This window comes from Lacerta agilis, chromosome 3 (genome assembly GCF_009819535.1).
Source record: "Lacerta agilis isolate rLacAgi1 chromosome 3, rLacAgi1.pri, whole genome shotgun sequence".
Classification (NCBI taxonomy): Eukaryota; Metazoa; Chordata; class Lepidosauria; order Squamata; family Lacertidae; genus Lacerta; species Lacerta agilis.
This window is the reverse complement of record NC_046314.1, coordinates 96,360,536-96,374,137: the sequence shown is the minus strand read 5'-3', so window position 1 is coordinate 96,374,137 and position 13,602 is coordinate 96,360,536. Positions and strand designations below refer to the sequence as shown.

General features: G+C 42.1%; 1 protein-coding gene across 1 annotated transcript in view; it reads right to left on the bottom strand.

Annotated features, from left to right (window-relative positions):
* Nucleotides 1–13,602, bottom strand: part of EML4 (EMAP like 4) — a 163,637-nt gene that overhangs the window by 98,339 nt on the left and 51,696 nt on the right. The gene's annotated exons all lie outside the window — the stretch shown is intronic.

Below are 13,602 nucleotides of genomic sequence, written 5' to 3'. Positions count from 1 at the left end.
CAAGAATTACAGATTTCAAAAAAACCTTCCAGCAGCTCCAAATAGTTGGCATGCAACTAAGCTGGCACAGTGTTTCCAGCTAATATCAGATGGGGATGGGGATGGGGATGGGGATGGGGATGGGGATGGGGAGGAAGGAACTTGCTCGCTTGCTGCTTCCCCTTATGACTCCCTCTATCTTACATAGATGTCATGGGGGGAAATAGCATGTAAAGTCACCTGGTTCAACAGACACTCTGTTATCACCACAGCTCTCAAGCCCTGCAATTATGCCATAGACTGTGTTTAAAGAACTGCTCCATCAACAAGCTCCTGGGCCAGTCAGTGACCACAGTCAGATGTCATTAGCCAAGAAGCCAAGAATGGCTGTGTGGTCAGCAGGACAGTGCAGATTCTCCTGCTGCTCCCTGCTCTGTCTGTAAGCCTCTCCAAACAGAAAGGCAGGCTTGTTTCCTACTGCATCCCCAAGATTAGTGCGTGAGTCTTTCCTAATGCTGAAATTACAAAGCTTTTGACGCTTGGGGCATAGTTATTCACTGGTTCAAGTTCAGTTTTACACTCAAAGGGTTGTAACTGAAGTCATACTCAGAGCAGACTCACTAAAATTAATGGACACAGTGGAACCGCAAAGGCAGACTGTGATGTGAACCCACTGAATTACATTCATCAAGACTAGCAATGCCAAGTTACAAGATTCAAGTTACAAGGAAGGCGATTCCAACTAAACACCTAGAAGATCTTTCTGACAGTAAGAGCTGTTCAACAGTGGAGCAGACTCCTTCTCCTTCCTCGAAGAGCCAGTGTGGTGTAGTGGTTAAGAGCGGTAGACTCGTAATCTGGTGAACCGGGTTCGCATCTCCGCTCCTCCACATGCAGCTGCTGGGTGACCTTGGGCTAGTCACACTTCTTTGAAGTCTCTCAGCCCCACTCACCACACAGAGTGTTTGTTGTGGAGGAGGAAGGGAAATGAGAATGTTAGCCACTTTGAGACTCCTTTGGGTAGTGATAAAGCGGGCTATCAAATCCAAACTCCTCCTCCTCCTCCTCCTCTTCTTCCTCCTCTTGGAGGTTCTTAAGCAGAGATGGCCATCTGTCATGGATGATATAGCTGAGATTCCTGCATAGCAGGGGGCTGGACTAGAAGACCCTCGGGGTCCCTCCCAACTCTACAATTCTATGATTCATCACTTTTGGACTGAAGCAGGACAATGGATTTTTATCACACTACATGTGTGAATTGGTTTGCCAGTCCCAAGATGTTAAGTGTTACCACCTGTTTTTGGAGGAACAGCTACTGCTTAGCATCCAATGATGTGCTTCCATTAGTGCAAGCATTTCGATTTGTGTAACGAAACTTGTCTCCTTTTTATGTTACTATTCACAGTCTGCTGCTGCTGCTGCCGCCGCCACCATCCGTGGCCTCCAAAAGAGTGTGTGTACATATACCAAAATAAATTTGATAGGTTTTATTAGTGCCACAAGACTCTTGTTTTCGCGCCCTCTGGAAAGTTCCATCTGTGTGTAGGACTGCTGCCTAGTCACCAGTTAACTAGCAAGTCAGGGGGTGCAATAAAATACAGTAAAAGATGTGAATAGCAGTCCAGAACAATAGGGAAACCACAAAGCTTGCTATCCCAGTGCTAAAGTAGATGCTACTCATCATATAAGCACAACAGTCCATTTCGAGACGTGACCTTTTTTCAAGTTTGTTAATAGCCAGGTGGTAATTTTAGATTTTGGAATTTTTATGGTGCAATAAAAATTATACAAAGAATAGTATAAACGGATATCTTGCTTGTTTAAAATACACCAGCAATTATGAGAAGAACATTTCTAATCCGTATGTAAAATTCTGTTTAGATTTAGATTTGCTACCTGGCTGGTGTTGCACTACACTTACAGAAAAAGTGTTCCCAGTCAAGCTTTGGAAGGCAAAGATATTTGGGGATATTTATATGCATGTGTTTATATGAATCTAAAGAAGTGAGCTATCTTACCTGAACAATGTTATGATTTGTTTTAAAATATTCACATACCATCTTTCACTGAAATCACAAGGCGGTACATGGTAGAAAGCACAATGCAAAATAAAACAGCAGGACAGACAATCCTGTTTTGTTCCAAATTGACAGATAATGGCTATGCAATTATACATGCAACTACTATCCTTTGAGCGGCTCTATGGGGTCTACACATGTACATGTCAGATCATGGAACTTGCTGAGCAGGGATGGGGAATGTGTGGCCCTCCAGATGTTGCTGGACTCCCATCAGTCTTACCCAAAACGCCCAGTAGTCAGGGATAATGTGAGCTGAAGCTCAACAACATCTGGAGAACCACAGGCTCTGAAGCCTAGTGCGTAAGGTCCTTCCACCTGGTAGAGGTGGACTAGCACCTCAACCACCCAGTTCCTTCCATTCACAGAAGAGACAAATCTTGTTCATCCTCTTAAGCAGTGAAGAGAGAGGAGAGAGCATTGTCCTTCATAAACACTTCACAGAGGAGTGATGCGGTTAAAAATGTAGAGCTCTGCTAACATACCATGAAGCTCCTTGTCAGAGGGATTAGGAAAGAACACTTGTACACAATGTCCTGTCTAATACGAAAGGCCCTAAATATTTTACGGAGAGACTGCAAACTAGTTCTTAATATGACTTTGTCCTTATGGACCTTCAAAAAGGATGCATCACACTGGGGAACTCTCAGCTCACTAATCAAATGTGAGGAGTAAAAGCTATTACTAGGAATGTGAATTCTCAGGATAAAATTTGGCTGGGCACATGACCAATGCCTCAAATAGCTTTTAAAAAAAATTGTGAAAGAAGTAGAGATTAAGAGAACCTTTCAAAAAAAGGATGAGTTTTGTTGTTGCTTCCCAAATGCAAAAACTTCATATCATGATTTAAAAAGTGACACCCTGCAAGATGCATAATAGATAATTTCTTCCACTTACAGATACATTGAGTGTTTCCTGGACAGAGACAGTATCTCCTAATTTTCATTGGAGAAAGATACACACTGAAGCAAACAATCAGCGTTAAATGTTAAGGCTACAGATGGAAATTTTCAGTGAATAAAAACACCCTCTATTGATACAGCTGCCACCACAATGCTAAACAGCCACAAAACTGGATCCAACTGTACCGAAGGCTCTTGATGTCTGCCTTCTCAACCAAATCCACTACAATTGTGATCACTGGTAACACACTGGTTAGCCAGCAGTGTGGGTTTGGAGCCATTCTCCAAGTAGGTATAATCATACAAAAAGCATACATAGAGGCAAAGCCTATATATACTATCAAACATCAAAGTGCTAATTCAAAGTGCATTATATAATGTAAAAGATGGTTATGCAAAGTCTATAAGACATATGGGTCTATCTTCCCAATGTTGGAGAAGGTTATACAAAGTCATTCAGACGTGTGGGTATGTCCTCCCGATGGGTGACCAGCTTCAAATCTTCCCGTTTCACCAGCAGTTTTGTCAAGGTCTGGACTTTATCTTAGATAACAACAGTACAAACCAACAAGTTTACAAAAACTATGAATTCAAATATACAAGGAAAAGGCTTAATAAAGATTCATGTACTCACCATCAAATCAGAACTAGGATATTAAACATAGTTTAGTAAAGTTGATGGTTTGTACTGTTGTAAAGTTGATGATTTGTACTGGCCACCTGTCAGGAGGACATACCCACATGTACAAAGTGCATTATATATTGCATTTTGTATATTGCACTTTGAAGTTTGATAGTATATATATAGGCTTTGCCTCTGAGGAAATATCTATGTATGCTTTTTGTATGATGATATTGTCAGTTTAGTTCAATATTTAACACGTTTCTATCCAGAGATATACACGGTTTTGTATTTCATCTGAGGTACAGATACCGTGACTGTCTATTGTTGATTCTCCAAGACTAGGCTTCCTCATACCAATCATACCCATTGTTAATCAAGTGAATGGACTTGAGACAGAGTTCCAGCATGGTTTCATCAAGATCAGAAGTCTTCCAGAAGCAGACAATTTTAATTCATACCCTTCAAAGTCAGTCACATTTTTAACTCAGAAAGATTCTAAATTCCAGAACACACTTGACAAAGCTACCAAAGATGCAGAGCACTATAGGAGCGGAGATTGTGTTCTTAAAGGGTATGTTTTGTTAATTTTATGTTTTCTCTAAGGAGCTGATGAACACAGAGGGAGACACTTTTTTTTTTAACTGACAATCTGTGCGTCAATTGTGAATACCCAACACCATGATTTAACTAATGCTCTAAAACATGAACTTTGATAGATACTGGGATAATTAAAAAAAAGTGTACATGGTCTAACATTTACTACAGAAGGCATTTCACTATATGGCAATAAAACATCAAACTCAGTTGGCCACATAAGCAATTCTTCTTGCACAAGCAAGAGCTGGCAGTTCCATGGTTTGTAGTACATGCAATTTTCCAACAAGGCTTCAGTGTTCAAGTTCCAACAGAACACTGAAACACCTTCTTTTTAAACTCTTTGTGAACAATGGATCAAATGAAACAGAACTGCAATTAACTTCACCTGAAAGGGATGCGGTATATTTACCATGCTGTAAAGTAATTGTGTTATGAGTACATTTCAAATACCTGGCAAGATAAGGCATCATGGAGCTTGAATTATGGAAGAGAGACGGAAGGAATCTGACCAAGGACAATGTTGTGTCAGATTTCAGCGGAATTAGGAAGGCTCAATTTAACCCCGTTACCATTTCTACCATGGAAAAAAATCCAACAGCTTTTTATTTCTTTCCTTTTTTAAAGAAACAATTCAGATAACTTTCTGTCAGCCTGGAATATGGTGCCATAAGTTGAGTTAAGCACGCTTTAAATACTGTAATTGGGATTTTACTTTAAAAGTTAATTACCCACCCTGAAGCCTTTGGAAAGGGCGGCCGGAGCCTGGCGCAGGTGAGGGGGGCGGCAGCGGCGAGGGGCCGGCTGGAAGGCTTGGCGGGCCGGCGAGGGCATCTCTGAGCCGCTCCTCGCGGGCTCTTTTCTCTGCTCCTCCCTGTAGGTAGGACGGAGCAGCCGGGCGGAGGCGGCGGCGGCGGCAGGAGCGGGGCCCTCGGAAGCAGCAGCCGGCTCACGGGCGCGCGAACCCCGCGAACCCGCGCGGCCTTGAGCCCCCTCGCCCCGCCCCCTCCCCCCCCCAGGGCAGAAGCCCCTTGCAAGGGACCCGATCTCAGGGCTGCCCCTTCCTCTCCCAGGCGCAGGCTTCCCTCTTACTCCTTTTCTCTCTCAGAAAAACCAAGCCCACCTTCTCCTTCACGTGCCTCAGTTTCAACGCCCCCCCCCCCGGAATAAAATTCCGCCTCTGGGCAAAGGCAGCTGCGAGCCCCCCTGGAAAAGGTGGGGGAAGCCACTGGGGCATCCAGCCCTATGAGGATTCCCCCTCTCGGCCTCCCTTCTCCCCGTGGCTTTCCCCGATTCCTCGCGGGGGGCGTGCCAGCCCCCTGACTCGGCATTCCTCTGCCCCGGCTGCTCCCCCTCGCCCTCCTTTGCGCCCACCTGCCCGCCAACTGCTCCCCGGTTCGCGGCCTCCCTGTTTTATGCTGTGCAGGGGGATCGCCAGCGCCCATGAGGGCAGGATTTAAAGACAAATGTTATAGATCCAATTATTGGTAGCACAGACTGAATGCAGAAAACACAATAAAAAGAACTAACAACATTTTTTAGGAGTTCCACAAAGGAATGCATATGGTAGTTATCGCATTCTGCTAGGGCTGCAGTATCTAATTTTCACTCTGTAACTATTTACTCCCAAGCACATCACAGACATTTCAGATCCGGGGTTTCCTTCTCCAAAATAAATGCATTAGAAATATACACATTAACTTCAATCCAGTCAACAATGAGAAGGAGAAAACGCAGAAAAGAAGAAGAGGAGGAGGAGGAGGAGGAGGAGGAGGAGTTTGGATTTGATATCCCGCTTTTCACCACCCGAAGGAGTCTCAAAGCGGCTAACATTCTCCTTTCCCTTCCTCCCCTACAACAAACACTCTGTGAGGTGAGTGGGGCTGAGAGACTTCAGAGAAGTGTGACTAGCCCAAGGTCACCCAGCAGCTGCATGTGGAGGAGCAGAGACGCGAACCCAGTTCACCAGATTACGAGTCTACTGCTCTTAACCACTACACCACATTGGCTCCCATGAATATGCAGCGCAGCACCACTATATATGAGGGGTTGCATGACAGTATATGAAACAGTTAATAAAAATGCATATTTTGTTAACTGCAGACTGTCGTGCATTTTAACCCAAGTGGATCATAAAAAGTTCTTGAGAATGAGCTTATCAAGTCCTTACAGAAGAATTTGCACAAACACTGTAACTCATCTGCAATCTGGAGTCACTTTTCTCATGCAACACTCTTCAATCAAGTCTGAAGGAGCCCTTACTTTAATAGGAGAGCTTTTTCCTGTATCCAATCTGATATGTAGAAGAGGCTTTTGGATCCAACCCAGAATGTATTGTTAAAATCTGAAAATTGGTACCCATTTCTCCTTAATTTCAAAGTGTGCTCCAAAACCAGTTAAGATGCATTTACATTCCACAGAAAGCTGAAGTTTGCTATGCATATAGTACAAAACACTGCAATTCCTGTTCAAGTAAAACAAAAACAAAAAAACCCCACCATACTTTTAACAGGTAAAAATCAGAATACTGTGTTTGCCTCACAGTATTTGAAATTATATTTGCATCCCACACTTCTTTTTAAAAATTCATGAAGGTTCTCCTGTTCCCACCCACCCACCCAATTTTATCTTTATAGCCATTGGGGGGGGGGATGAACAGCCCAAATCACTCAGTAAGCTTCAAGGCGAAGCTGAGGCATCTCTGGTCTACATCCCACCACAATACCACAATTTAGAGGATGCAGCAGGCAAAATCACACATGGGGCAAAATGCTAGTCTGCTGCAGCTCAGTTTAAATTCGCACACTCCAGTCTTCCTTCAGGTGGGTGAGTACGGAGAGAATTATAAATCAGAAATATGTGCTTATGCTTTCAAAAAGCAAGCTTCATTTATAAAAAAAAATAGAGCATGAGAATGAACACACACACACACACACCACAGAATGACAGATGTTTCAAAAGTATGTCGTTGTTGCTTTAGGCACAATAAATATAGTTTTCATTTGCTTATAAAAGCAGAATGTTTTCACTATTTTCGTTTCTGTGCCAAGAACAAGAACGCCAAATTTGAGTTCGACAGATCTTTTTCACGTAAAGGGGGCTGTATGGCTCTCATGATGATTAATCTGAAAAGGGATCAAAGAGAGAAAACTGTGTCAACCAGGCAAGGTTAGCACGCGAGATTCTTGCCAGTAGGCATCTCTTACTTTTCAGCACCTCACATTCCACAGACCAGTACCAGTTAATGCTTTATCCAAAGTAGTGAAACTTTTCAGTTTCACATAATAGAACATAAATGGTCAAGAATAACCACTTGCTACCTACCCTGACTCTACATACGGTAACTGTACAATACTGTTACACAGGCTGCCGGTCCAAAATATATAAAACTGTCCCATTAATCAGAGAAAACTCATCTGTATTAGTAGCAGCTAGTCCGCTCCAGCGATAGATTTTGTATCCGTAGAAATCCCCAAGCAATAGGAATAGGAACTCCAAGGCTGCCTTCACTCCTGAGAACAAAATGAGTCTGAGTTTCCTTCTTAGGGAAACTAATTCTCACCAAGCTTATGAAAAGAGTCAGCAGTTCATTTGCTGCAAGTCTGAATCTTGAATTATTTGAGATACACACACACACACACACACACACACGAGAGAGAGAGAGAGAGAGATTATAATTAATTTCATTTCTATACTGCTTCATATTTTTAAGGAAAAAATCTCCAAGCAGTTTACAACCTACACTGAAACATCAAACAAAACAACCCAGAAGCCAAAAATAAAGCATACATTCAAATTAACAGGAAATCAAAATATGTTAATTTGTTTCAAAAGAAAACATTACAAAGGCCAACTACAGAATGCACCTTTAACACAACAGTTAACCAAAAAGAAGAAAAAGAAACTTACAAATTTCAGAGAAAACATTACTAGAGGTAGTCAAATATAAACTGAATACTTAATGCTGCACAATTGGCAAAATAAGAAAACTATTATTTTATGCACAGACCATACTGTATTTACTCAAATGAAATGTGAACCTTTTTTGGCCAAATTACGCTGTGAAAATTAGGGGGCACATTAGATACGATGGCGCATTTACATTCGCCAGTAAATACTTTTGTTGTTTCTAGGTTTTCAAAACTGAGGTGCATATTAGATTTGATGGTGCATTAGATTCGCGTAAATATGGTATCTGCTGCTGTTGCTGCCAATCCTGGCAATGGTGGTTCATGGTGAGCAACAGTTGTGAAAGCTGAAGCTGGAAGACCTGGGACTGCAGGAAGAGACCCCAAGAGGTACAGATATCTACTCCTGCTCTAGCATTCCCCACAACAGAAACAGATCAGCCAGTTATCTGCACCAGTCATACAAATATGTTTATGCAGCTCTGAAATATCAAATCCTGGGTCCTGGAGGACTCTCCAAGAGTATTAATATTTTAATAATTTTTAATAGTTTTAAGTGTTCAGATCATTTCACAGATATTCTCTCCATAATCCTTGTAACAGCCCTGCAATCTTGTTCTTTATTTATACACCTAGTGCCTTTCTGCCAACACACTCAAAGCAGCTTCTATTTAATAAAAAAAGAAAACACACACACACAACCCTATCTTTTGGATTTTCTGCTTCTGCCCAAAATTGAACATGCAGCAAGGAAGGAAAAGCTGCATCTATGATAACATATCCATCAATCAATCAACCAATCAATCAATCAACCAATCAATCTAGGTTCTGTGTACAAAGGTCCCAGAAGATCCTTCATCACCATTAACAGGTATTTCAGACCAATATAAAATTTCCAGAAGAAGGGGTAGACATTTGAGAGTTTCTTTGAAAACAAAATAGAAAATTATTTCCAGTAGCACCTTAGAGACCAACTAAGTTTGTTCTTGGTATGAGCTTTCGTGTGCATGCACACTTCTTCAGATACACACGAAATGCATGCACACGAAAGCTCATACCAAGAACAAACTCAGTTGGTCTCTAAGGTGCTACTGGAAAGAATTTTTTATTTTGTTTTGACTATGGCAGACCAACACAGCTACCCACCTGTAATCTTTGAGAACAGTTTTTGGATTTAAAAAAAAAATGCTACAAAGATTAAAAAGTACATGTGTGTTTAAAAAAAGAAGAAAAATGAGAAGTATACAGAAGATTCCTAATTAAGTTCTGCTTGGCATAAAATCAATGAATATGACTAACTTAGGCCCATTAATTTCAATGGGTCTACACTGAAAACTTAGCTGGATGCAACCCTTGGTATCAATCCTGCAAACACAAGCCATCTGGTCTGCACTTCCTTTTTTCTTAACATGATCAGAATAGAAGCAGCAAGCAGTAAATTGTCTTGACCCAGTGAACATTCTGTGAATTTTTACTGTGCAGTGGTGACTCAGAGAAAGGGCAAGTCTAAAACATACTTCAATAAGTTGTTATGCAGGATATAGCACTTGTCTCCCAGTGTGACCCACTTCCCTTTCCTCCCAAGTCAAAAAGCTAAACGCTGTAAATCAAAACCAACTTGTTACAAATCCAACTGAGCCCCGCTGGGTCCCGAGGGCTATTGCTATCATCTTTCCCACCTACCCTCTGAGTCTCCCTGCAGTTTAGCCTGAAGATTATTATTATTATTATTATTATTTCTGCATAGCAAATCACTCAGCTTGGAGGTGAATTCATGGAACATTTCCAAAGCGCTATAGAGAGCAGTATGATGGATTGGCAGTCCAGGGCCTGACTAACTTTGCCATTTCTTTTCAGGCATTACATCTGCATCTCTACCTACATTATTATTATTATTATTATTATTATTATTATTACTCTTATGTATGCATTCCCTTATGACAAAAAATGCTCCAAGGCAACATACAGTAAGCAATTTTTTTAAAAAAGGGGAAAAAACAAAAACCTAATACAGCATAATTTTATAACTTGCAAACAGACACAACAAAAAAATGGCAATGCACTAAATTTAAAATAAAAATAGAAATTTCACAACCTCAACATGATCCCCATAAATATAACCAAGCTAGCAGATAGTCCCAAAGCTACAGAGAAGCTTGAAAGATCAACAAATAACAAGGAGAAAGAGAAAGTCTTGTGCGGGTGCCAAAAAGATGGCAATGACAGCACTAAGCAGACAGTGTTAAAGTGTTCAGTCTATATATTTCTAAGGGCACCAAAGGCCAGATTCACTCAACAAGTTCTGCGAGGGGAAGCCCACCCAAGGGCCTCTGCAAGTGCTTTCCCCTCCTCCCAAATTGGATCGTGGGGGGGGGGTTCCAGGAGAACCCCCCCCAAAAAAAGCATGCGTGCAGGGGGAGAAGGAGGGGTCTTTACATCCAGCAAGCTGAAAAACTGACAGAACAGATACTGCAGCACTATGTTGAATTCCTCCAACAGAGATCAAGAAAAGAAATAGTACTACAGGCTTGTTGAACCCATCACCAGTGAGATGGAGACGGGAGAGGGGAGAGAGAGAAAAAGCTCTAAAACTGCAAAGGAACATCTCTTTCAGTGCCACATTTGCTGCTGAGGAAAGGGCCAAAGGGGTCGTGTCGAGAGAATGTGCAGACAGAATGTCAAGAGGCATCACTGCAATTCCTCTGCTGAATCCTCGTGTCTCTCAGCACAGGAAAGTCAATCCAGCCCAGTGAAGCCAGCTCAGAGCTTCAGCAAAAAAGAGGGATAAAGAAGCAAGAAGTGTGCTGGTTGGACAAATAACATGGAGGGATCCAGACTTTTACAAGGGTCTTTAAAGAGGAGCAATACTGCTGCTGCAATTATCAAGGAACGGCAGCGCTAAATTTCAGTTTCCAAGGGAGCCTGAAAGCTGCGTTTGCTTGCATTATGAAGACTGATTAACTTGGTTCACAAGGAATGTGAAACATAGACCAGGAGAGGTCAGGATAGTCCAAGCTGAGGAATGAGTCTTGAGAGGTTTTAGCTATCTGACAGACCAATTTGACCTACAAGATGATAAGCAGGCTATTCTCATTCAGCACTTATAGCACTGGAGAAAATGTATGATCTCCATGAGGGCAGGGGCCATGGCTCTGCTTTGCATAAAGCAAAGTTCTAGGTTCAATCCCCAGCATCTCGGGCTGGAAGAGATCCCAGTCTGAAACCCTGGAATGCAGTTGCTGGTCGGTGTAGACAGTGATCAGCTAGATGGAATAATGGTCTGACTCAGCATAAGGCAGCTTCCTATCTCCCTAATGTCATTTGGTGGCAACAAGAATTTGTTCATAGAAACAAGGAAGCACAGAGGCAATAGCCATCTTCATCTGCTCAAAGAGTTTGTGTCCAAAAGTCCAGTGCATAAGCTACAGACCTGGATGCCTTAGGGTTTTTTCGTTTGAACTTTGATCTTTGATCATTTTAATCCTACATTTCCAAAACTTGGGACCTCTCATATTTCAACTGAATCCACTTAAAAAAAATTATAATCAAAACCTTTGCATACTAAAGACTAACATTCCCAGTATAAACCCGACACTCGCATATGCTCGATGTGCAGGTACAGGGTGTCACTGGGTGACCTCAGCCCCCAACCTCCATATACTGGGGCAAAGGCATGAATGAGCTTCTATGGGCATGGACAATTCCATGCAACCAGGGACACTGGTCAGTCAAGGTTACCAAGCATGTGAAAGGGCCTGTGCGCATACCGCTGGAGTGTGCACACAGAAGCATCCTTCTAAAACTTCACATCAATATGCTTTGATTGTAGCCAGCAAGCACAATTCCACTCCTTGGCTCCATGCATGGTGAACCCAAGGCTGGAGACAACTTATACACAGCAGGTGGGAGAAGAAGCCACAGCAGAATCCTAATACCCAACTTTCCAAGTCCAAATGAAACAGGTGTTGCATTATGTGCATTATGTTGCATTATGTGCTGCTTTAAAAGACAAAGAAAATAAATGGGCATTGGATACCTCTCCCAGGAGTGTGTCCCACTGCACTGGGGCCAGTTACTTTCTCTTGGAAACATGCAGTCTGCAATAGAAATCCCATGAATGTAGCCTCCAATCACCTGCCTTAATGCATGTTAGAGATTTCCCACAGTGCACTATATGCTAAGCTGCAACTGGGAGCTGGAGTCAAAGAGAGTACATTAAACAAATCATATATTATAATATTTATTTCCCGCCCTTCTGGTGTTAAAGCACTACTCTGAATAGCACGCAACACTTAAATTTACAATTTTCATAAAATATAAAACAATCCACCAAGGAAATAGGATTCATGGAACAAAGAATGCTCTCCTCCACACAAAATCATGGGTCAATATTAAGCCTCAAAGCTGGTAACTGAATTTGATTTTAAGTATATTAGGCAAGACACGGGTGGCACTGTGGTCTAAACCACTGAGCCTAGGGCTTACTGATCGGAAGGTCGGCGGTTCAAATCCCCGCAACAGGGTGAGCAACCTAGCAGTTTGAAAGCATGCTGAAGTGCAAGTAGATAAATAGGTACTGCTCTGGCGGGAAGGTAAATGGCGTTTCCGTGCACTGTTCTGGTTTCACCAGAAGCAGCTTAGTCATGCTGGCCACATGACCTGGAAAAACTGTCTGTGGACAAACACCAGCCCCTTCAGCCAGCAAAGCAAGATGAGCGCTGCAACCAGTCTCTTTCGCGACTGGACTTAACTGTCAGGGGTCCTTTACCGTTTTTATATTAGGCAAAGGAAATTTTTTGCCCTTCCTCTGGTTCTCATCCTCTTCAGTTGCTCTAAGCAGGATGCTAATACAGGAAGGAAAGCAAAATAGTTGCACAAATGAGGAAGTGAATGTAACAGTAAGCATGTTTGTGGGTAGGTGATAAAAGGGCCAAGCTGTGAACAGGAAAAGGTCATAGGAAAACCAAAGAATAATACTAGTTTCCAAGTCCAAGGATACTTAAAGAGGTAGATGAATGCCCTGTTATAGAAAATATAGCAAATAAGGTGTTCAAAATGAAAAATAAGGGCAGGAAAAGCACTGAAAAGATTTGTGAAGTTTCAGGCTTCGTAAAGACTAATGGAGCAGAAATATGTGTGCATACATACCTATAAATCACAAGCAGGGAGAGTGCTGCTGCATTCAGGTCCTGCTTGCAGGGTTTACATAGGTTTCTGGCTGGTCACGGTGAAGTGGTGCAGAAATAAAACTGCTAGCACATCTGCAAAGCTAAGCAGGGTCTGGTATGGTTTCAAATGCGGATGGGAGACCACATGTTGGGATTACTTCATTACAATGGGTTCCTTAGGATCCCTTCCAGCTCTACGATTCTATTACCAGTATTCTAAAACAGAGTGGTGATTCAACAAGGCTCTTACGTTCTTACCTGTTACTGAGAATACATCTGATTATGTGGATTACAGTCCACAAAGGTGTATGACATAATGAATTTCTTATACAGCAATACTAACCCGAC